This window comes from Crinia signifera, chromosome 6, assembly GCF_055691185.1.
Source record: "Crinia signifera chromosome 6, ASM5569118v1, whole genome shotgun sequence".
NCBI lineage: Eukaryota > Metazoa > Chordata > Amphibia > Anura > Myobatrachidae > Crinia > Crinia signifera.
The window spans coordinates 280,773,372-280,796,496 of record NC_139222.1 but is presented as its reverse complement, the minus strand read 5'-3'; positions in this window follow the sequence as shown (position 1 = coordinate 280,796,496).

Here is a 23,125-nt window from a genome sequence, read left to right as displayed (position 1 = left end):
AATACTAAGCCGAGAATTAACAGATCGATCCTGTCCAAATCAAGAACAACTGGGGGCTTAGGACTTCCCGTTTTCGAAAGATATTACCATGCAACGCAATTGAGTCATATCTCATCGTGGCATACACCTCCGGGCAATAAAACTTGGGTGACATTGGAATCAGACCTCATAGGTTTGCCATCGGTTAGTTATCTCCCGTGGATCCCCCCAAGACTGAGGCCTTCTTCAATAGGCGAAGTTCCATGTGTGCACGCTATTCTACAGACATGGGATAAACTTAATAAAAAATTAACTCTTGCTGCCTACCCCTCACCATTGACCCCGCTTTGGAAACACCCTGATTTCCCGTTAGGGAATGTTAAATCATATTCAGCTCCCTGGATCTCAGCTGGCATCGATAGGGTAAGACATATTAGAGGAGAATTTCCCCCCCCAGATTTTAAATCACTTTGTGAACGCCATGGCCTCTCAACCTCTTTTAATTTTGCATATATGCAAATAGTTAGCTTTATCAACTCCATTAACAATTCAGACAAATTTAGAAATCCTACCCCTTTCGAACGGCACTGTATTTACAGCCCTGGGCGCAAGGGGTCTATATCTATTTTGTATTCATTGACCATTCCACAGACCCAGATGACTAAAGAAAAATTTGAGTTGGATTGGGAGCGGGACTTGGGCGTGAGCCTGGAGGACGAGGACTGGTCAGATTTGAGGCAGCATGTGAGTAAAACCTCAATTAATACAAACATTAGAGAGACCTCCTTCAAAGTTTACTCCCGTTGGTATATGACTCCGGACAGGATATCTAGGGTCTTCCCAGGCTCCTCTGATATCTGCTGGAGGCAATGCGGCCACAATGGTACCTTTTACCATATCTGGTGGGAGTGTCCTGTAATTTCTAAATTTTGGGATGATGTCATACAGGTGGCCTCGAATATAACCGGCCAATCTATTCCTAAAACTCCTTTAAATGCCCTTTTGTGTAAACCCTTTGACTCCTTATCTAAAGCCCAGAACTCATTTTGCTTCCAATTATTTAACGCAGCGAAACCTCTCATAGCGACATGTTGGAAGCAACTAGAGGCCCCTTCTTTAAATGCATTGAACAACAAGATGTGGTATCTAGCATCTATGGAGTATATTACAGCCCTTCTAAACAACAAGGTTAAAACATTTCACCTCGTATGGGATTCTTGGTACAATTTGCATCAAAGGCAAATACCGGGTAGGGAATGAGCTGGCCTCACCCCGATCCCGTTAAAATGTGCACAGTGTCTGCCTCTCCCTTTTCCCTTTATCTTTTAGTTATTTATTTTCTCCTTTCTATCTTTTTTTATTTATTTATTTATTTATTTATTTTCTCTTTCTATTACACACTACATACATCTATTTCTCTTTCTCTCTTTATTATTTATACTAAAAAAACTTGAAAACTAATGGCCACATTTGACAGGTTGTTATACGCAGACCAGTTATTAGCTTTAATGTTTAGCTGTTTTCCTAACAGTATTGTTTTGAACTGGTCGACGTGAATGTTGTAATATATGGCTATCCTAATAAAAATATACGTTAAAAAAAAAAAAAAAGATATTTTTTCCCTGGACATGTCCCTGTTTTTCCATGTATTGATCTACATACTTAAGCATTTCTTGGATGAATTATCCCTGGGCGTTCTAAGTTAATAATCATTAATCCTTTCAGTGCCAACTTATCTGTGAGAGATGTTCAAAATATGCGCTAAAAACGCCAGCGTCATTTGTTATATACGTTCAAATAAAAAACATGTAAAAAAAAAAAATTATATTTCCCATATAAGGTAAACATTATAGGTCATTGTAATGAATAAAAATGTTTGCTTTCCGATTTTCAAAAAAAAAAAAAAAAAAAAAAAAGACGAAGAAGGCAAGTCAGATGCTTGGTTGCATAGGGAGAGGTATCAGCAGTAGAAAGAAAGAAGTAACAATGCCACTGTATATGTCATTGATACGACCTCATCTAGAATATTGTGTTCAGTTCTGGAGGCCATATCTCCAGAAGAATATAAATACATTAGAGACTGTATAAAGAAGGGCAACTAAAATGGTGCATGGCCTACATCACAAAACGTACCAGGAAAGACTAAAAGATCTTAATATGTATCAAATATGGTTTGAGGTAAAATGTTTAAAAAAGGGGCAGACTAGATGGGCCAAGTGGTTCTTATCTGCCGTCAAATTCTATGTTTCCATGTTTCTATCTGATAAATATATCTTTGTCAGTTAAAACAACAACACATCAATGCGTCACTTTCATATCATCTCCTCCATCGTCTTATGTGAGTCAGTTTTCTATGTGTTTGTAAAAATCCTAACGATACAGTAACAGAATGTGACAGTAATATCTCAGGGTGTTTGGAATATGGAAATAGTACAGCAAAATAAGATATTAAATGTTCCCCCACATCCCCGTTCACTGACATAGATCTAAAAGTATACTGTAACAATGTATTCAAGATATGGAGGCATATTTATGAAACAATATTTAAGGGATGGCCAGCTGGTGGCAGTGGGGGGCGGGCAGCTCCTAGTGGCGGGGTCCGTCCAGCTGGTGGAGGCGGGGGCGGTCAGCTCGTAGTGGTGGGCAGCGGGGTCTGTCCAAGCAGCAGTAGCTGGGATCTACAGTAGCTGCATTTTACCCGGCGGCGGGGCGCGATGCGGCTGCTGAATATTTTGAAATGACTGGCCGAACATTGATTAGCTGAGAAAATTCTCTCAGCCAATCAGTGCCCAGCCAGTCATTTAAAAAAAATTTCAACAGCCGCGTACTGCCACACCACCCGGCAAAATGCTGCTACTGTAGCTCCCAGCCGCCGCTGCTGCTTGGACGGACCCCGCTGCCCACCACTACAAGCTGGCCTCCCCCCTGCCACCACCAGCTGGCTGGACCCCACCCCCCCGCCGCCGCAGCAGCTCCCTGGGATTACATGCAATAAATCAAATCGCATGCGATTTATTGCATGTAAAAATGGCCAATTAAGTGCCAAATCGCATGTGAGCCTCCCGGGGAGCTGCCGGGGGGCTCTCAAGGGCAAACTGGTCCGACTTGTCCTTAGAACAAATCTGCCCAATGTATGGGGGCCTTAACAGTACATCGCCATTTGTTGTGAAATTGCCACTGTGTACCCCCTGAATATAGCCATAATAAGACCACAGTTGCCTTCCCTCACAGATCCTGCGGGACAGGTCCAATTGAAGTCTCCTGTTACCCTGCATCATAAATCAAATCTCCCAGATTGTTAACTGCAGCCCAGTGGCGTAACTAGCTTTTGGGCGCCCCCCCCCCCCCCCCCCGCCGTTAAAGGGAGGGCGCCCACCCACGCACCCCGCCGCACCAACCCCCGCCTGCACCGCCGCACCAACCCTCGCCCGCCCCGCCGCACCAACCCCCGCCCATGCAATCCCCCCCATCCCCGCAGTCTTACCTACGCTCAGTACGCGCTGGTCCCGGCTCCCTTCTTCTGCTATGAGGACCACCACAAAATGTCCGCCCCCATGCAGCAGACAGTTTCAGAGAACTGTCTGCTACATTGGGGCGGACATTTTGTTGTGGTCCTCACAGCAGAAGAAGGGAGCCGGGACCAGCGCGTACTGAAGAAGACACTGACAGGTAAAGACTGCGGGGGATGGCGGCGGGGCAGCGGGGTGTAACTATAGCACTGCAGCCCCCGGCGCCCGCACATGCACAGCGCCCCCCCCCCCCCCCCCCCGTGGTCGCGAAGGCTGCGGTGCTATAGTTACACCCCTGCTGCAGCCAACCACCAAGTAATTTGTAAGGACAGATATTTGCTGCAATGAGTACTTTTTTGGGTGCAATATTTAACTAAAGTTCAATTATGTGACTTGGCTGCGTTTGTATTTATTTATACTTAAAGAGCAGTCGCTGTGAGCGGCGGCGGCATTTTTAGCGGATATTTTGAGGATTGCTCACAGCGAAGTCGGCACTCAAATTTCAAAGCAGACAAAGGGGCTGATTCAGCTCGGAATTTTGGCTTTTAATGGGTTCCAAAACCAATGCTAAAATGACCCCCCAAACAACCTCCTATTTCCTCTGCTTGATTAAGAATGATATTAGTTAATCTATGTAATAATTTTCCCGATTGCAACGGACCTCCGTCGTGTATACGATGCTCAGTCTTCCCGCTGTTACCATTCCCAATCATTGCATAGTCATCCAAGTTATTGCATTCAGGTGATCACCTGCCTGGCTGGCGATCCGCAGAAAGATGCAGAGACGGGGGCTTGTCCCGGTCACTTAGTGGTTAACGATTTAATGAACTGGAGTAGAGAATAAAAAACTAATTTGTGGCACCCCTCGGAATTAGGAGAACCTCAAAGAGCTGATTTTCTGTGTATCTCGGTCCAATATTGCTACCTGCTGGGATACCAACGCAGTCTCTAAATAAATTGCAAGTGGCCTTGGGCAACCGGAACTGTTTCCCTTTGATCCAGCCAGAGAGAACGTAGACAACTATTCAGTCAATCAATCAAATTCATAACTTCTAGCTACAACCGGGCTGACAAGAGCCTATTATTTATTTTTTAAATCATATTTTTCATTATTGCAAAACACAGGGTCTCTGGTGGGGGCATGCTAAATTATTGATGGGCCTTCTATAGGACTGAGTTTGTTATTTTTGACATGCTTGTCACTAACTATTGTCGAGAAGAGTTTGCTAAGGAGTGGAGTTTGGAAAGTTTGTGCGCGGGCAGCGGCGCCTAGATTTACCGTGGTGTTGAAAACACGGATGTCTCTCTTTTTTTTCCCTCCTTACTGATCTTCTAACTGGTGCTGACAGCAAGATACAGGAGGCCGCTTTTTTCTTACGGCGTACGAGTGTTATTGCGAAGCAGCATTTTAATCGCTGGAGACGGCGCCTCTCAGCCTTTAATGGTCTGGGAGTTAAACAATACACGTGAAAATGAGGGGGCCATGGAATACGGAGGGTGAGATACCTGTCTTGCATTTCTGCTGAGCGCTTGCTTTAGTTGGGAAGTGTAATTGCTGCACAAAGTTGTTTAGCTGGAAGGGAAATGTTGGGAAGTTCTAGGAACAATCTCGTGGCTTGCTAAACGTCATTTTATAAATAACAGACGCATGATATTGAATATCGTGACTGTGGCCCGTGTAATATCGGAGTATGAGAATGAAGGGGCCGTGGAATACGGAGGGTGAGATACCTGTCTTGCATTTCTGCTGAGCGCTTGCTTTAGTTGGGAAGTGTAATTGCTGCACAAAGTTGTTTAGCTAGAAGGGAAATGTTGGGAAGTACAGATGGAGCAGCTCTCATTAGAGGCGCTACATTTGTACTTTCGGAAAAATCTCGTGGCTTGCTAAACTTAATTTTATAATTAACAGGTGCATTATATTGTATATCGTGACTGTGGCCCACGTAATATCTGAGTATGAGAATGAGGGGGCCATATAATACAGAGGGTGAGATACCTGCCTTGCATTTCTGCTGAGCGCTTGCTTTAGTTGGGACGCATAATTGCTGCACAAAGGGCCTGATTCTGGTTCACTTGCAAAAGCAAACTCATTCTTTAATAAAGAGAAACCATTTGCATACAGTACCTCCCAACTGTCCCGTTTTCTGTGGGAATGTCCCATTTTAATAGGACATTCCCGCGTCCCACCTGCGGCCAGCAGTGTCCTGCGGGGGGGGGGGAGGAGCAGTTGGGTGTCCCCCCTGCCACCCATTGAGCAGCGATGAATGTAAGCTGTTCGCATGCGCACAGCGTCTATTCCCGCAGGCAGAGTGGATGGGGGCATGGCCAGAAGCTCACATAGCCGCTAGCCATGCCCCCATAGTGGCAAAACAAGGGCGTGGCCTCGTATAAGTGACACAATTTGAAGGCCACGCCCCCTTGCCGCTAGGCCATGCTCCCAAAAATTGTCCCACCAGCTGCATTTTAGAAGTTGGGAGGTACACATGTGCACTGCAGGTGGGGCAGATGCAATATGTGCTCTGCAGGTGGGGAAGGTGTAACAAGCAGAGAGACTTTTGTTTCTGTGCAGTGTAAATACTGACTGCTTTATTTTTACACTGCAATATAGATATCAGTTTAAAGTACTAACCCCACCCAAATCTAACTCTCTCTGCACATGTTACATCTGCCCCACCTGCAGTACAGCATGGTGGTTCTTCTCCATTAAAGAATGAGTTTGCTTTTGCAAGGGAACTAGAATCAGGCCTAAAGTTGTTTAACTGGAAGGGAAATGTTGGGAAGTTCAGTAGGAAGAATCTTGTGGCTTGCTAAATGTCATTTTATAATTAACAGGCATATTATATATTATATTGAATATTGTGACTGTGGCTTATGTAATATTGGAGTTTGAGATGGGGGGGCATGGATTACAGAGGGTGAGATATCTGTCCAGCATTCCTGTTGAGCACTTGCTTTAGTTGTAAGCTGGAAGGGAAATGTTGGGAAGTACTATCAGAAGAATCTCGTTGCCTGCTAAATGTAATTTTATAATTAACAGGCATATTATATATATTGTATCATAGGCAAACGCAGGTGGGGTTTATGGTTGCCCAGAAACCAACATCCTCTTGGCAAGTGGTTCAAATTATGACAATAGCAATGGTATATAACGGGGGTAGGGAACCTCAGGACCGGGGGCCGTATGCGGCCCCCGTAGCCAGTCTGAGTGGCCCTCCCACCCGCCTGGCAGCTTTGCCGGGAGTCAAGTAGAGGGGAATTCTCGCGAGAGGTCGGTAGTTCTTGCGAGATTAGTCTTAATCAACAGCAGCCGGAGACTGTCAGTCCTATTCAGGTGCAGCCGCCGGAGCGTGGGACGGCTGCAGCAGGACAATTTTTAAGAGAAATTTTTACATATGGCCCCCAAAGGATTGTTTCCACATACAAACGGCCCTTGGCACAAAAAAGGTTCCCCACCCCTGGTATATAATATGATTATTGGAGCTGTCGTCACATCATGCAGTGTAAGGGACAGAGTGGAACTGCTACACATGCCTAGTGGTAGTAACATCTTCTGCCAAGTTTGCTGTGCCCTCAGTCAGTGCACTGGACCAGAGAGCAGCTGCCAGGAAGAAGAGACAGGAGCCTTACCATGAGGTGGGAGAATGTGAGCTTTGAAAATGCAGTGCTGGTTCTATTATGTTTGTGTATTTATTCATTCATTATTCAACCTTTTCCTGACAACTAAAGGTGCCCATACATGGTGCGGTTTCACCGTGCGATGCGAGCTCTCGCAGGCATCTCATTGCACAGTACAAAAAGTATGTGCTGCACATACTTTTTGTACTGCCCTCGGATCGCATCACACGCAAATCGTATGCGTTGCAATGCAATCCGGCCCATAACGAGTGTGATCATCGCACCTTTATATTATTTGAAAGTTTGATACATCCTATACTATAGACATCTTTAGTGTTAAATATATATGTATAAAAGACTAGTGTGTACATTAATGTCGAGGGTTATTACTAGGTTCTACTAGCGCTCCCCCAGACTCCCGCTCTTGCTCCAATGTTCCAGTGGAAAATTTGTGGACTGCATTTGAAACCCCCCTCTAGAAATCCTGTGATTGCCACTGTGTATATTGTGACTGGGGCCGATGTGACATAGAGCAGAGAATAAGCGCTGGGGCCGATGTGACATAGAGCAGAGAATAAGCGCTGGGTCCGATGTGACATAGATCAGAGAATAAGCGCTGGGTCCGATGTGACACAGAGCTGAGAATAAGCAATGGAGCCGATGTGACACAAAGCAGAGAATAAGCGCTGGGGCCAATATGACACGGAGCAGAGCATAATTGCTAGGGTCAATGTGACATAGAGCAGAGAATAAGCACTGGGGCCGATGTGACAGCAGAGAATAAGTGACAGGGCAGATGTGACACAGAGTAGAGAATAAGCACTGGGGCCGATGTGACATAGAGCAGAGAATAAGCGCTGGGGCCAGTGTGACACAGAGCAGAGAATAACTGCTATGGCCAATGTGACAGAGCAGAGAATAAGAACTGGGGCCGATGAGATATAGAGCAGAGAATAAGCGCTGGGGCCGATGTGACATATAGCAGAGAATATGCGCTGGGGCCGATGTGACATATAGCAGAGAATAAGCGCTGGGGCCGATGTGACATATAGCAGAGAATAAGCGCTGGGGCCGATGTGACATATAGCAGAGAATAAGCGCTGGGGCCGATGTGACACAGAGCAAAAAATAAGCGCTGGGGCTGATGTGACACAGAGCAGAGAATAAGCGCTGGGGCTGATGTGACACAGAGCAGAGAATAAGCACTGGGGCCGATGTGACACAGAGCAGAGAATAACGCTTCCGTTACAGTGCCTTATATAGCGCAGCAGATTCCGTTACAGTGTCTTATATAGTGCAGTAGATTCCGTTACAGCGTCTTATATAGCGCAGCAGATTCCGTTACAGTGTCTTTTATAGCGCAGCAGATTCCGTTACAGTGTGTTATATAGTGCAGCAGATTCTGTTACAGTGTCTTATATAGCGCAGCAGATTCCGTTACAGTGTCTTATATAGCGCAGCAGATTCCATTATAGTGTCTTATATAGCGCAGCAGATTCCGTTACAGTGTCTTATATAGCGCAGCAGATTCTGTTACAGAGTCTTCTATAGCGCAGCAGATTCCATTACAGTGTCTTATATAGCGCAGCAGATTCCGTTACAGTGTCTTATATAGCGCAGCAGATTCCGTTACAGTGTCTTATATAGTGCAGCAGATTCCGTTACAGTGTCTTATATAGCGCAGCAGATTCCGTTACAGCGTCTTTTATAGCGCAGCAGATTCCGTTACAGTGTCTTATATAGCGCAGCAGATTCCGTTACAGTGTCTTATATAGCGCAGCAGATTCAGTTGCGCTTTACAATAGTAGACAGTGATAAAACAAACTGGGTAACAACAGACAGACGTGGAGGTAGGAGGGTCCTGCTGCAAGCTTACAATCTATAGGGATATAGGATGGAAACACAAGGACAGGCACCAGTAATAGCATAGCAGTTACAAGTCCTGAAGGGAAGCTATATAATACAGGGTTATGTGTGTAGATCTTAACAATGACAGGCCTTCCTGAAGAGGTGAGCCCCGAGGGAACACCCGAACACCCAGAGGCCAGTGGAGAGTCCCTGTCACGACCACCATGTCAGCTACCCTGGCTCTCTGTGCTGTCCGGAGCCCACAGACCTCTGATAGGTTACCCTCTGCCCTGGCGCTCACCTCCGCTGCTGATTCCATGCTGGCTGTCTGCGCTCCGTCACTCTGTCGCCATCAGGTGACAGTGGTGGTGTGCAGTCTCATGCCATGCAGGCTCTGGGTTGGCGTGAGGCATGAGCCGCCATGATGGGTCCGTGTCAGGTTAGGCCTCTGGCCAAGAGACGCCGGCTGCAGCGCCTCCGCGTACAGTCACCGCCGGCTGGTTTCTGTCGCCGCATCTGGCGGCGGCCATCTTCTTGGTTACTACAGCCTATGCTGCGCGGCTCCAATCTGTGAGGTCACACGCTCAGCCAATCACCGCTCAGCTCAGCCTTCAAATACTGACTAGCCGGGCCAGACCGGCAGTCAGTACAATGATGTCCACCCGCTCACATCATTGAGTACTCCTGGCTACCTGTAGTTCCCACTACAGTTCTATCATGTATCCTGGTGAAGTCTACTCCAATCTTTCTGCTGATTGTCCACTGCGTTACCATATCATCACGGAACCCTCTGCCGCCTATAAGGATAGGACAAGGTTAACCCCCCAAAGGGTGTCATCTTCTTCTTCATTCCTGACTTATTATCTGTGGTCGCATCCCTGGTTCTGCAGCTACGATCCTACTCAGCATAGATTCAACTGGACTTCATCTTCTTCTTATTCCAATCATCCAATCCTTCAACCAATCATCCACTCCTTCAACCAATCATCCAATCCTTCATCCAATCATCTAATCATCCAATCTTTCATCCAATCCTTCTTTCAATCACCCAATCATCCAATCCTGCAATCATCCAATCATTCAACTTATTAATCATCTTTAAAGCTCTTCAATAAGTATTGTATGTTATTGTCTTCTTCCAATTTATCAAATTCTACAGTTATTCATTGTGCCATCATTCATAACTTGTACCGCAGTATCTTTATTAAAAAAGGTTTAATTTTATCCAATTGCTTCACTCCCTTCTGTCGTTCATGCAACAGCCCTACCTCAAAGCACCCAGCCTCCGTTACACTCCAGCTGGTGCTTCACGAAACGTGACAGTCCCACTGTACACAGAAGGGCACTCCACAGGACAGGAGCAGCCCAACAAAAGTCCTGCAATAGGGAATGGGAGCTAGTGATCCGCGAAGAACAGAGACGCAGGTCTTCCTCATAGCCGAGTTGTCGAGATGGAGACACCCTGCGACAAGTAAAGAGATATATGCTGATGTAGTATGGTCAATAGCCCTATATGCGAGTAGAAGTGTTCCACATTGAATACGGCAGAACACAGGCAACCAATGGAGGGACCGGCAGAGCGGACCAGCAGACAACGAGCATCCCGCCAGGAAGACCAGCCCAGCAGCAGCACCCAAAATGGATTGCAGCAGCGAGAGTCTGTTTCCGGGAAGGCCAGCTAGGAGACCATTGCAATAATCAAGTTTAAACCATTTTATTAACAGCTATTGCTGTGAGAGGGTCTCACTGGGCCCTAGGTGTAATCAGTGCTTAGACACATTATTTAATGAACATCAGTGAGGCCTGTGCCGATATATGTGATGTGGTAAAAAAGTTATTAAAGTTATTAAACAAAATGTATTAAATAGAATGACACAATATTATTAAACAAAAAATTTCAAAAATATCTTTCAATGAAACAAAAACAACTTTAAATATTCACTTTCCTCTGTGTTTTTTTTTTTGGTGTACTCTTAGAGGACATCTTGGAAGAGGATATGGTCATCACCTCCGGTGGTCAGGATACCGGCAGGGTGTAACCGGGTTAGGTGAAGGCACTAGTTGGGGGGGCTTAGGGTTAGGCTGCACAGAGGGGGGGTAAGTGTTAGGCTACGGGGAGGGAGGGTTGGGGTTAGGCACTTAGAAGGATATGCGGCAGGAGTTAGGTTTAGGCAACGGGGGATGGGGGTTAGGTTTAGGCTTCAGGGGGTGGGGATTAGGATGCTGACAGGGAGAGTTAGGGGAGGGGCCAGGGTAAGATAAGTATACTTGCCCATCCTGTCGGGATTCCCTCCTCCATGATGCCAGTGTCTGAATTCTGACCGCCGGTCATCCACATGTATCTCCTTGTATCTAGACTCTATACTCAGTAGCCACAATGGAAAGTGATTTCAGTAGTTCTGCTGTCATTGGTGTCTGATGTCTATGTACTCAGTAGCGCACGCAGGGGGGGTTTCTGAGTACCCAGAAACCCCCCTAAGGAGTCTAAGGACCCTAGTCTGAAAGCTGAGGGTCCTCTTTTTCCATAGGTACAAGAATTTTAAAAATCGGCCCTTGGGAACCGGAGATATCTGACGTCAAAGTAGTGGTCCCCATCCAAGCCTGTTAATTGCTATTCCCAGTCAGATATTTCAGGTTCTGTCAGACTTAGAGTTTTTCTGAGGGTATATTCCAAAAGCTGGGACTCTCCCCCTTTAAAGAACACTAGTAGCTTGTCTCTACTTTTCCCAGAACCAGAGATATCAGCCTTCCAGCAGCTGGTTACTACTCCAGCTCCACACACCTGGTATGTAGTTTTATATTCTCGTTGGCAGATTGCTCTGCCTACTGAACTCTGATCCCCTAGTCCATAATACCATTTGGTAGGTGGGATTATCTAGTTTTTAATTCCATTAAAATCTAAGAAATCTATTTCCGAGAACTGGAGATATCTGCCGTCAAGCAAGCTGTCCTCCCACCAGAAAATTATGAATAATAAGCCCATTCCACTATACACCCCTCCTCTGCATATTAAACATCCTCTACCACCCTGGAAGTTATGTATCAGGGCCCCTTCATTCAGCCCAATGCCCCCTTCTCCTACTTCATCTCCCACCATCTGTGCAATAAAGGGGTAATTAGTGGAAATTACTGATCCAGGCCCTACATGCTGAGCGATTGATATAATATCCCTACCACCCATGGGACATCAATGCTTCCCCCACCCCTACCTCTGGAGGATCGGTAGGGGCCCCAATACATTGCTATGCCCAGGGGTCTACACTGCTGTTGACGCCCCTGTATGTATATATATATATATATAATATATATATTTTTTTTACCTAAGTGTCCATCTCCGTGCTTTGCTCCGCCCCTCTGGAAACCCCCTTCTGAAAATCCTGCGTTTGCCCCTGGTACTGTAAGTTGTTTACAGTCTATAGAGTCCTTAATGTAAAGTTTTAATTTCCTTGGGTAATAGGGCACTAGCCTGATGTGTAAAAGCCGGTCGCCCGTGTACCCGCGACACATATATATGAATAAGCCCTTGGAGGGAACAGACAGAAGAGCTGTCTCGTCTGAGTGACATGTGTCCTTGATGTCCCCATGGAGAGCAGGATGACAGACCGCACTCCCTGATGTCTGGCGGAGGACTGTGGAGGCAGGACGTGTCTGGGTTTCCTATGGATGATACATTTCAGATGTGGCGCTTGTACCTGAGTGTCGCTGAATTGCAAATGGTTGATTTTTGTTAATATTCAGTATCTGGAAAGGAGAATATCGCTCAGGCTGCTCTTATAAAATTCCCTTTTATGTTGTTCCCTAAACAAGGGAAACAAATAGAAAAAATGAAATCAAAGCGCCGTCTTTCCATATTTATGATCGCTCCATTGGAGAAGGTTTGATTTAACAGCTGCAGAACTTGTGCCGGCGAGAGACGCCTCCCAATCTAAATTAGGAAGTAATGCATCTGCATAACACAAACAACCTGTCCAAACATCTCCTTATCATGTTTTACTTAGGGAGAGACGCCGCGCCAATGCGGGGAGACGCTGATCACCGGCTACCGCAGTTTTGTGTACAGAATCGGATGGTAATTCAGCTTATTAGCATGGGTTATTGCAGTCGTGCGAGAACTGTAAAGCGATAGCGTACTGCCAGGCACATAATGATATCCATGTATTGGACCACCACTCCAACGGGCCTGAGGCTGGAGAATAGTCATGGGTGACATGGGTGAACAAGTCAGCATATGCCGCCAGTCAGCATGCCCAGAAAACACGCCATGCAGTTTGATGGTTCCGGTGAAGCTACAGATGGAGCCATCCTACTCTAGCCCTTTAATTGGATTAAGTGAGCCAGAGCTGTCGGACGTAATCCTATGCTAACCCCCTACTGTATTGTTCTATGTATTGTATTGCAGCTGAGAACAATAGGCCTTGGGGAGCCATGGCTCACCATGGCTATCCAGAGATGGCTAGTTGAGGAAGGCTCCATCTGTAGATGTAGGGGTATGGGTCATAGCGTCAACTTAATGAAGGTCTACATACATTACGTTGACCACTGAAGGTTTACACAGATTAGGTTGACGACTGAAACAGGTCGACATGGCTAAGGATGACAGGGTCAGAAGGTCAACACAAGCATCAGGTCGACAATGGGAAGGTAAAAAGGTCGAAGTGAATTTTTCACGGTTTTCCCCCCGGATGTCGACATAGTCGACATGGACGCCGCCTACGTGTACTGCGTCCCCTCGCATGGCACACTATTATATCCTGCCACCATGCTGTAGGGTATGAAATACCGCCTGTCGGAACAAGTCGGCTCCAAAAAAAATGTGAAAAACTCACGGCAACTTTTGCCGACCTTCCCATTGTTGACCTTATGCTTGTGTCGACCTTAGTTGTCCACATAAGCCCTATCGACCTTCATTGTGTCATCCTAGTGACCGAATCCCAGATGTAGACTTTTGAGGAAACAGACGCCTTGAGATGCCTTTTTTTTCTGAAATACCCGGATGTCTTCACCTGCCCTGATGGTGCCGAGCTTCAGATTGTACCCCAATAATTAACTTGCACCAAGTCGGGGTGGTGGATGCTAAAATACCAGAGTCATTCAATAAGGCTTCCTTGTGGGAATGGCGATCTGAAAAAGCAGCAGTCCCTGTGATACCACCGCCAATCTCGCTGCCAGAATATTACACTGCCCAGACCAACCGCGTCATGTGTGTGGGCATTCATACAGCTGCCGTACACATGTCCCTCGTAAATCCAAATGCTAAAGACCTGATTTAGAAGTTAGGGGTGACATTCTGAGGGATGAGAGTTTTTCCCACGTCAGTTTTTCGCCCATTATCGCACTTTTTTCAAATCGCATTTTTGCCTTGGATTCGCATATTTAATGAGGTGCGTGTTCCGGCAAGAAAAGTGCGATTGAGTGCGATAATGGGCGAATTTTCGGCATGAAAATGTGCGATATTTAGGCATGAAAATGTGCGAATTTGAGCTTATGTGCGATTTTGGGTTTGTATTAAAAAAAAAAAAAAATTGCGTGGGGTCCCCCCTCCTGAGCATAACCGGCCCCGGGCTCATTGAGCCGGACCTGGTTCCAAAAATACGGGGGACAAAAAGTGTAGGGGTCCCCCGTATTTCTGAAACCAGCCCCAGACTCTTGTCACCGGCGTCCCTGGCCAGTGGACGCCGACCTGATGGTGTAAAATCTTTCAATCCTAACATTGCTTTATACAGGAGAACTACAAGTCCCAGCAGACCTCCCCCGCAGGCTGGGACTTGGAGAACCACAAGTCCCAGCATGCGGGGCATTAATGGGCCCACTGGGACTTGTAGTCCACCTGTAAAAAGAATGTTAAAATAAAACACACAAATATACTCACCGATCCAAGATCCAGGGCTGGTCTCCCTTCTGCAGCAGAGCCGGCTACCCCCGCACTGACCGCGGGGACAACCGGCTCTCTCCGATGCAGCTAACAGCTTCTGTCGCGCTGTCCCAGGGCAACAGAGGCTGAGAGCGTCTTCGGCTTATGCGTCTCCATGGAGACGCATAGCTCGGACAATCAGGGCTGAGCTATGCGTCTCCATGGAGACGCATCGCCCAATCACGCTCTCAGCCTGTGTCGTGCTGGGACAACGCGACAGAAGCTGTTAGCTGCATCAGAGACAGCCGGTTGTCCCCGCTGTCAGTGGGGTAGCCGGCTCTGCTGCAGAAGGGAGACCAGCGCTGGATCCTGGATCGGTAAGTACATTTGTTTAAAAGTGAGGTGTGTGGATGTGTATGTAATAAAGTTTTACTTTTCTGTGTGTGTGTTTTCTTTTAACATTCTTTTTACAGGTGGACTACAAGTCCCAGCGGGCCCATTAATGCCCCGCATGCTGGGACTTGTGGTTCTCCAAGTCCCAGCCTGCGGGGGAGGTCTGCTGGGACTTGTAGTTCTCCTGTATAAAGCAATGTTAGGATTGAAAGATTTTACACCATCAGGCTGGCATCCACTGGCCAGGGACGCCGGTGACAGCCCCGGGCTTCAGCCCTGGACGGGTGAAGCCTTTGGGGGGGGGGACCCCTTTATTGGGGGGGGTCCCCACTCCTCCAGGTACCCCGTCCAAGGCTGACCAGCCACGGTGCTCATGGTACGGCCGGGGGACCTTATGTAAAAAGTGTCCCCCGGCTGTGGCATGACACTGCGGGCTGTTGGAGCCCGGTGCTGGTTTCAAAATACGGGGGACCCCCATATTTTTTGTCCCCCGTATGAGCCCGGGGCTGGTTATGCTCAAGAGGGGGGACCCCACGCAATTTTTTTCAAGAAAAAACAAAAAACACATTTTTTACCACAGAACCATGCACAGATCTCAATGATCTGTGCAGGGTTCTGGCCAACTCGCATATCAGAACCTGATCTGATTTTTTGGCGAATTTAAGACACATTTTCCAAATTCGCATCTCATTAAATATGCGCATTGTATACTTTTCAATGGGAAAACATCTGGATGCGAGTTCCGGCGCGAGTTAAAATCGCACTGTGTAAAAGTGCAATTTCGCGGCAAAATCTGCGATTTTTGCCGTTTTTCGCATCTCATTAAATATGCGAAAATGGGATTTCGGCCGTTTTTTGCGCAAATTTCGCCAAAAAACACAACTCTCATCCCATAGAATGTCACCCTAGATGTACATCAAAATCCACTTTTTTTTTTATTTCGCTGGGGACTGAGGGGGGCTGAGGATTCTGATCAGATCTCTCTCCACAACCTGGACCATAGAAAGTGGCACTCTGGGAGTCAGTGCCATGCACGAGTGAACTCATAAAACTTTCTGTGATACTTGTGTATTTTCACGGCGGCAGTTACGTAGTCAGTGTAGTGTCCCCGTGGCCAGCGTAGTCAGCGTCCCTGTCAGTATCAGCATCATGTTCCCGCAGCCAGCGTAGTCAGTGTCCTGTCAGTATCGGCGTCGTGTTCCCGCCCATTCGCGTCTAGCCGGAGCTTACGCAGTTAGCGTAGTCAGTCAGAACTTATTACATTGTGTGGGAACCATTGACTATTTTTAACCTGCCTGACTTGACAGGTGTGAATGTGTTCCAGAACACCCCCACTATACACGCCAGCCCGAAGCATGGCGAGGGGACATGGTACGCGTCCTCCCGACCTGTTCATACCCCCACTATCACGTCGGAGTGTAGTTGATTATATAAAGTGTGGCGAGCGGACGCCAAGCTTCGGGCTCGTTTTGCGCGGCCGCCCGCCACACTTTATAAAATCAACTCCACACCAACGTGGATAGTGGGGGTATGGACAGGTCGGGAGGACACGTACCGCATCCCCTAAGGGGCTCGCCACACTTCAGGCTGGTGTGGATAGTGGGGGTTTGAAATGGAGGCATTTGCCAGTATGTAACATGGAGCACTGGCAAATGCGTCCTTTACGAATTACTGAGACGCATAAGGGTATGAGACGCTGCGTCCCAGGCAGATGGCGTGCCTCTCCGCTGGCGTCCACCAGTGCAGGGGATCTGGCGGTTACCGGCGCTGTGTGAGAGGTGCTCACTAGGCTTGCCAGGGACGCTGGGGACAGAGCAACAGCTCGCGGGGACAGTATGGTGACTACGCTGCCTGACGGGGACACTACACTAACCACGCTAGGCTGACGGGGACACTACACTAACCACGCTAGGCTGCTGTTGGGCTACGCTGACAGTGTAGTGTAGCCTGCCACCGTGAAACGAAACAAGTACCCTTTCTGTTTTTGGATTTAGCTGAATATTAGGTGGCTTAATAAACACATTAATGAATGGTCCATGACTAAAAACATGTGGAAAGTTTACACGTGTAATGGACCCCTGATCAAGAATTGCCAAATCCCAACCCCCCCCCCCCCCCCCCAACAAAAATCTATTTTACTAACAACAAACACAGTTACCAACCCGGCGGAGCGTACACACTGGACGATATTATAAACGATATCTCTCAGAAGGGCCAAAATGAGTGATATCGTCTGTAATATTGCATAATATGTATGGGGCTTTACTTTTATGCTCCACCCCAGGGAGTGGCCAGATTTGGGTGTTACATATTACATTATAATGCTACTGATGCTGCATGTTATCACATTCCAATGACTCTCTGTAATTGTATTGTTTCAATGTTGTGAGCCCCCCCCCCCTTTGCAGGTGACCGACCATGTTTACCTATGATCGGGTAACTCAGCGGTTTAAATCTTTTTTCATTCGCAGCTGGGTACAGCGGTCACAGTACATGATGTTGAGTTCTGGCTGGCAACCAGGTCCGACATTGAGTAACCCTAACCCATGACTCTCTCCTCTCACAACCTAACCCTAACATTTCCCCTAGTGCCAAACCCTTACCCTTCCTTCCCGCAGCCTAGCCATAACAGCCCCCCTAGAGCCTAACCCTTCCTTCCTGCAGCCTAGCCATAACAGCCCCCTAGAGCCTAACCCTTCCTTCCTGCAGCCTAGCCATAACAGCCCCCCTAGAGCCTAACCCTTCCTTCCTGCAGCCTAGCCATAACAGCCCCCTAGAGCCTAACCCTTCCTTCCTTCCTGCAGCCAAGCCATAACAGCCCCCCTAGAGCCTAACCCTTCCTTCCTGCAGCCTAGCCACAACAGCCCCCCTAGAGCGTAACCCTTTCTTCCTGCAGCCTAGCCATAACATCCCCCTGCAACCTAACCCTTCCTTCCTGCAGCCTAGCCATAACAGCCCCCTGCAACCTAACCCTTCCTTCCTGCAGCCTAGCCATAACAGCCCCCTAGAGCCTAGCCCTTCCTTCCTACGGCCTAGCCATAACATCCCCCTAGAGCCTAGCCCTTCCTTCCTGCAGCCTAGCCATAACAGCCCCCTAGAGCCTAACCCTTCCTTCCTGCAGCCTAGCCATAACAGCCCCCTAGAGCCTAACCCTTCCTTCTTGCAGCCTAGCCATAACAGCCCCCTAGAGCGTAACCCTTTCTTCCTACGGCCTAGCCATAACAGCCCCCTGCAACCTAACCCTTCCTTCCTGCAGCCTAGCCATAACATCCCCCTGCAACCTAACCCTTCCTTCCTGCAGCCTAGCCATAACAGCCCCCTAGAGCCTAACCCTTCCTTCTTGCAGCCTAGTCATAACAGCCCCCCTAGAGCGTAACCCTTTCTTCCTACGGCCTAGCCATAACAGCCCCCTGCAACCTAACCCTTCCTTCCTGCAGCCTAGCCATAACAGCCCCCTAGAGCCTAACCCTTCCTTCTTTCCTGCAGCCTAGCTATAACAGCCCCCTAGAGCCTAACCCTTCCTTCCTGCAGCCTAGCCATAACAGCCCCCTAGAGCCTAACCCTTCCTTCCTGCAGCATAGCCATAACAGCCCCCTGCATCCTAACCCTTCCTTCCTGTAGCCTAGCCATAACATCACCCTAGAGCCTAACCCTTCCTTCCTGTAGCCTAGCCATAACATCACCCTAGAGCCTAACCCTTCTTTCCTGCAGCCTAACCCAAACCCTACCATCCCGCAACCCAAACCTAACCCCTCCCTGATGGTTCCTAACCACTCCCCTTCTGCAACCTAACCCTAACTGACCCCTCCCGCAGCCTACACCTAATGTCAGCATCCTGACATATTCCATGTTGAACATACTGCCGCCGTGATTGTGGACTCACAGTAGTGACTGCATCCCCTTAAAGCACTGGCAAGAAAATAACAAGTAGCAGCGTAAAGTTACATATTAAACCAAATAAAACACATAGGCTCAGTGATGAATTATGACATTATGACCCGCTGTGTTACTATGTACATGGTGCTCAGGAGGGGGGACAGGCGCGTCTGTTCCCATGAAGATTGGGAAAGAGAATATTTGAAAGCGTAATTTGGCATCAATGACACCTCCAGGCATTCCCCCGTACACATCCCTATGTAACGAGGCTCCGGGTGCAGAAATAATTCCTCCGTGCGTCTTTCATCTCCGGATGCAAAACCTTATCACCATCAGCTCACAAATAAGCAGCGCTCACGAAACCACAGCCCACCAGCGCCGCCGTTCATTCACGCCGAACGCCAAACAACAAATATAAACAACTTGCGTCCCTTGAGATGCAACTCGCATGCAAAATAAATATAAATAATAAATGATCTTGTGGGGTTTTGTTTGTCCTTTTTCGCAGTAACTTCCATAACAATAAAATAAATACGTTATCAGACGCGAGGGTCGTTATTAAATTCGCAATCGTCTGCTGCAGAGAGCGGGCTGTCCGCAGCGGCTTAATTAGTCGTGCGCCTGGTTCCGCGAGGCCTCTGGGGGAACCGTAGCGGTTTTATAAAATGGTAACAAAAATAATCATGAAATTCATTGGCTGATTAGGTCACCGAGCAACCCAATCAATGAGACTTTAATTGATTATGATTGGTATGCACATATTTACCCCCTCATTTTCTACCTTCTGCCGCGATGAATCTGCGCACGTTTCTGTAGCGTAGGATTAAGGGATATACGAAGAGGATCTTGATTCTCTTGACTGACATTTTTAAATCCCAGTTTTCTGCCATTAGCACTGGTGACATTCTCATTCTGTAAGCTGAAAATATATTAGTGCTAAACAGATGTAGAGATTCCTTCCCGTGCGTTAGCACTCTTTAATCTTGGGGATCTGACACGGTTTCATCTTGGCATACCGTCATGTCGGAATAATGACACCCTCATTGCATGTCTTTAGCATCTATTCAAATCTTGTTAAAACATGAGTAAAATGGAGCTGAACAGGATTCACTTTATAACTTCCTCATTATCTCCGGAGTCAGGAAAGCGGGGAAGTGTCACACGCTGTATAATGACTGGTGGATCTTCCTGACTCGTAGCCGTGTGCGTTGGGCCTCCAGCCATATTTCCAGCATTTATAGGGCTCTGATTGGATGTTCTGGTCTTTAAGTGCAAATTACAAAAAGAGGGATTCGTTGACACAAGAATACGCACAGTCTGCTCTAGACCTAGGTTGGGCAAGGAGTATACCTTCATTATGAGCGGGTTCTGCTTATACGGAATCTCTCAGTATAGATGTAGCGAGCCAATGAAAGGAATTGCAAGTGTTCAAGGCAAAAGGAACTTTAAAAAAAGAATGTAAGATCTGCCCTATTTTGCTGCCTGGGTACTAATGTTATTTTCCTTATTTAAGCGTGAGCGTGGTTTGATCTGTACAAGTGTTCTGGAACCCTGTACAAGTCCCTTATCCAAATATCCATTATCCAAATTATTCCGAAAACCATAGTCTTCAAAATGTACTTTTATTTTTTATTTCTTGTTAAAAAAAACTAATGGCTACATCTGTAACTGGCACTACTGGGGAAATAACCTGTAACTGGCACTACTTGGGACATGATATGTAACTGGCACTACTGGGGAAATAACCTGTAACTGGCACTACTTGGGACATGATATGTAACTGGCACTACTGGGGACATTATACTGTATCTAACTAGCACTACCGGGTACATCTCTAACAGCACTACTGAGGACATGATATGTAACTGGTACTACTGGCTACATATGTAACTGGCACTACTGGGGAAATAACATGTAACTGGCACTACTGGGGACATGATATGTAACTGGCACTACTGGGGAAATAACATGTAACTGGCACTACTGGGGAAATGACATATAACTGGCACTAAATATGTGCAAGAACATGATTGCTCGGCATTCAAATTCAGTTTCTGAGCTTGTACAAAACCTTTGTTTCATTTTTTAAAACCTTGCTTCATGCACAAATAAAATTTATTTGTGTGTATTTCATGTGTTTGATGTGTTTATACAACATAAATGCAAGATACCTCATTCAAACATAAAAATATTCCAAAATACGGAATCATCCATTATCCAAAATTCTTCTGGTCCCGAGCATTTTGGATAAGGGATACTCTTGCACCTTGTTGTGTTTTCCACACACCCCAAACTACATGGTGTCACAGGACTGACAGTCATGGTTCAGGGTCTCCAATGTAACCGCTTGTCTGGGCTTACACCTCCAGTAGCTGGGTCTTAATCAGTCAAAGAATCTGACAGTTCTATCTAATGTGAGGGACCCTGAAACATTAACAGGGGGCGGATCTACTATGAAACTAACAGATGGGAGGGTGCCCCCAAAACAGTTCAAGCTTCAGAGTCCCAATAATGTAGGTCCACCACTGATGGCACATGCTTAGCGGATGTTATCCTGGACAGGCTCTAACATGTTGCATCTGCCCCACCTGCAGTGCACATGGTTTTGCCCATTTTCCAAACAAATTTGTACTGCGATCAGATCTGAATAAGGGCCATGGTGACCTCATTGCTGATGACGGTAAGGTGATTAATGCAGTCCTGGAATGGCCAGGGGGGTCCCAGAAATCGGAGGCAAGCCTCCTGGAATGTGGCCAGTCTCCCGCAACCCCCCCCCCCCACACACACACACACTCTCTCGTGAGGGGGTCTGTAGGAGCAAATGATGCAAATCGCGTTTTTGGAGCCCTGCCCACACTGTGCAATGCCTGAAATACCGGCATTGCACAACGGGGGGCATGGCCACAAGGAGGCGATAGTGCTGACCATGCCCCACTCTGGATGATCCGCCAGCCGGATTAATGCAATAGGGGTTACCACACTAAACTCTTCAAGGACACCCCTGCAGCTTCTCAGAGGTGATGTTGCCCATGACAACCAATCAGATATCATTTCTCTATTGCATCCTTTAGTAAATATAGCCCGCTGTGGATTATTACTATAGACAGACAACATCCCATGTGAAATAAAACTCCCATCTTAGTAAATTTCCTGTAAATCTGTCACAACCACAATAGGTGCCACCAGTCATATACTGTACCACGTGCCATGATAAATGATGTCAAAGAGGAGCTCCATCATATTATGCCCCTTAGGATGATTGCTCCTGTGGAAGGAACTACCCTGTGGGTATCAGATGGTGACAGAAGTTAAATAAGATGGTTCTGGAGGCACTTGCATTGACCCCTTTCCGCTAAATAAGGCCCTCATGAGACCACTACAACCACTCACACCACATTTTCTGTGTATGACCAACTATCAACCCAATTCTCACCCCACAACAGTATTGGAATTGCTTCTCCATCGTTCCTCATGGCTGTCCTGTTCTTTTCAGTCGACAGGGTCATTAGGTCAACATGGGTTAGGGTAACATTCAAAAGGTCAAAATGGGGTTTTTCACTGTTGTTTGAGCTGGGATGTGCCGACAGGCGGTATTTCATGCCCTACCAAAATAAAATAGTGTGCCTCGCTGCGCTCGGCACTGAGCCTGAAGCATGGCGCGTTAACCTGTGTCCATGTTGACTGTGTCGGCATTCGGGTAAAAAATTGGGGAAAAACCCATGTTGACCTTTTGACTGTCGACCTAACACAGGTCAACCTAATGACCCTGTCGACCTTATGACCCTGTGGACCTACACTCATGTCGACCTAGACACATGTTCACCTAAATGCATGTCGCCCTAATGGTGTCGACCTAATGACTACCTAAAAAATTTGCTGGTGACCAACTGATCCACACCTGACATATGATGAGCTGGATATGACGTACGATGAGCTGGATATGACATATGGCAAGCTGAATATGACATATGATGAGTTGGATATCACATATAGCCAGCTGGATATGACTTATGACAAGCTGGATATGATGTATGATGAGCTGGATATGACATAT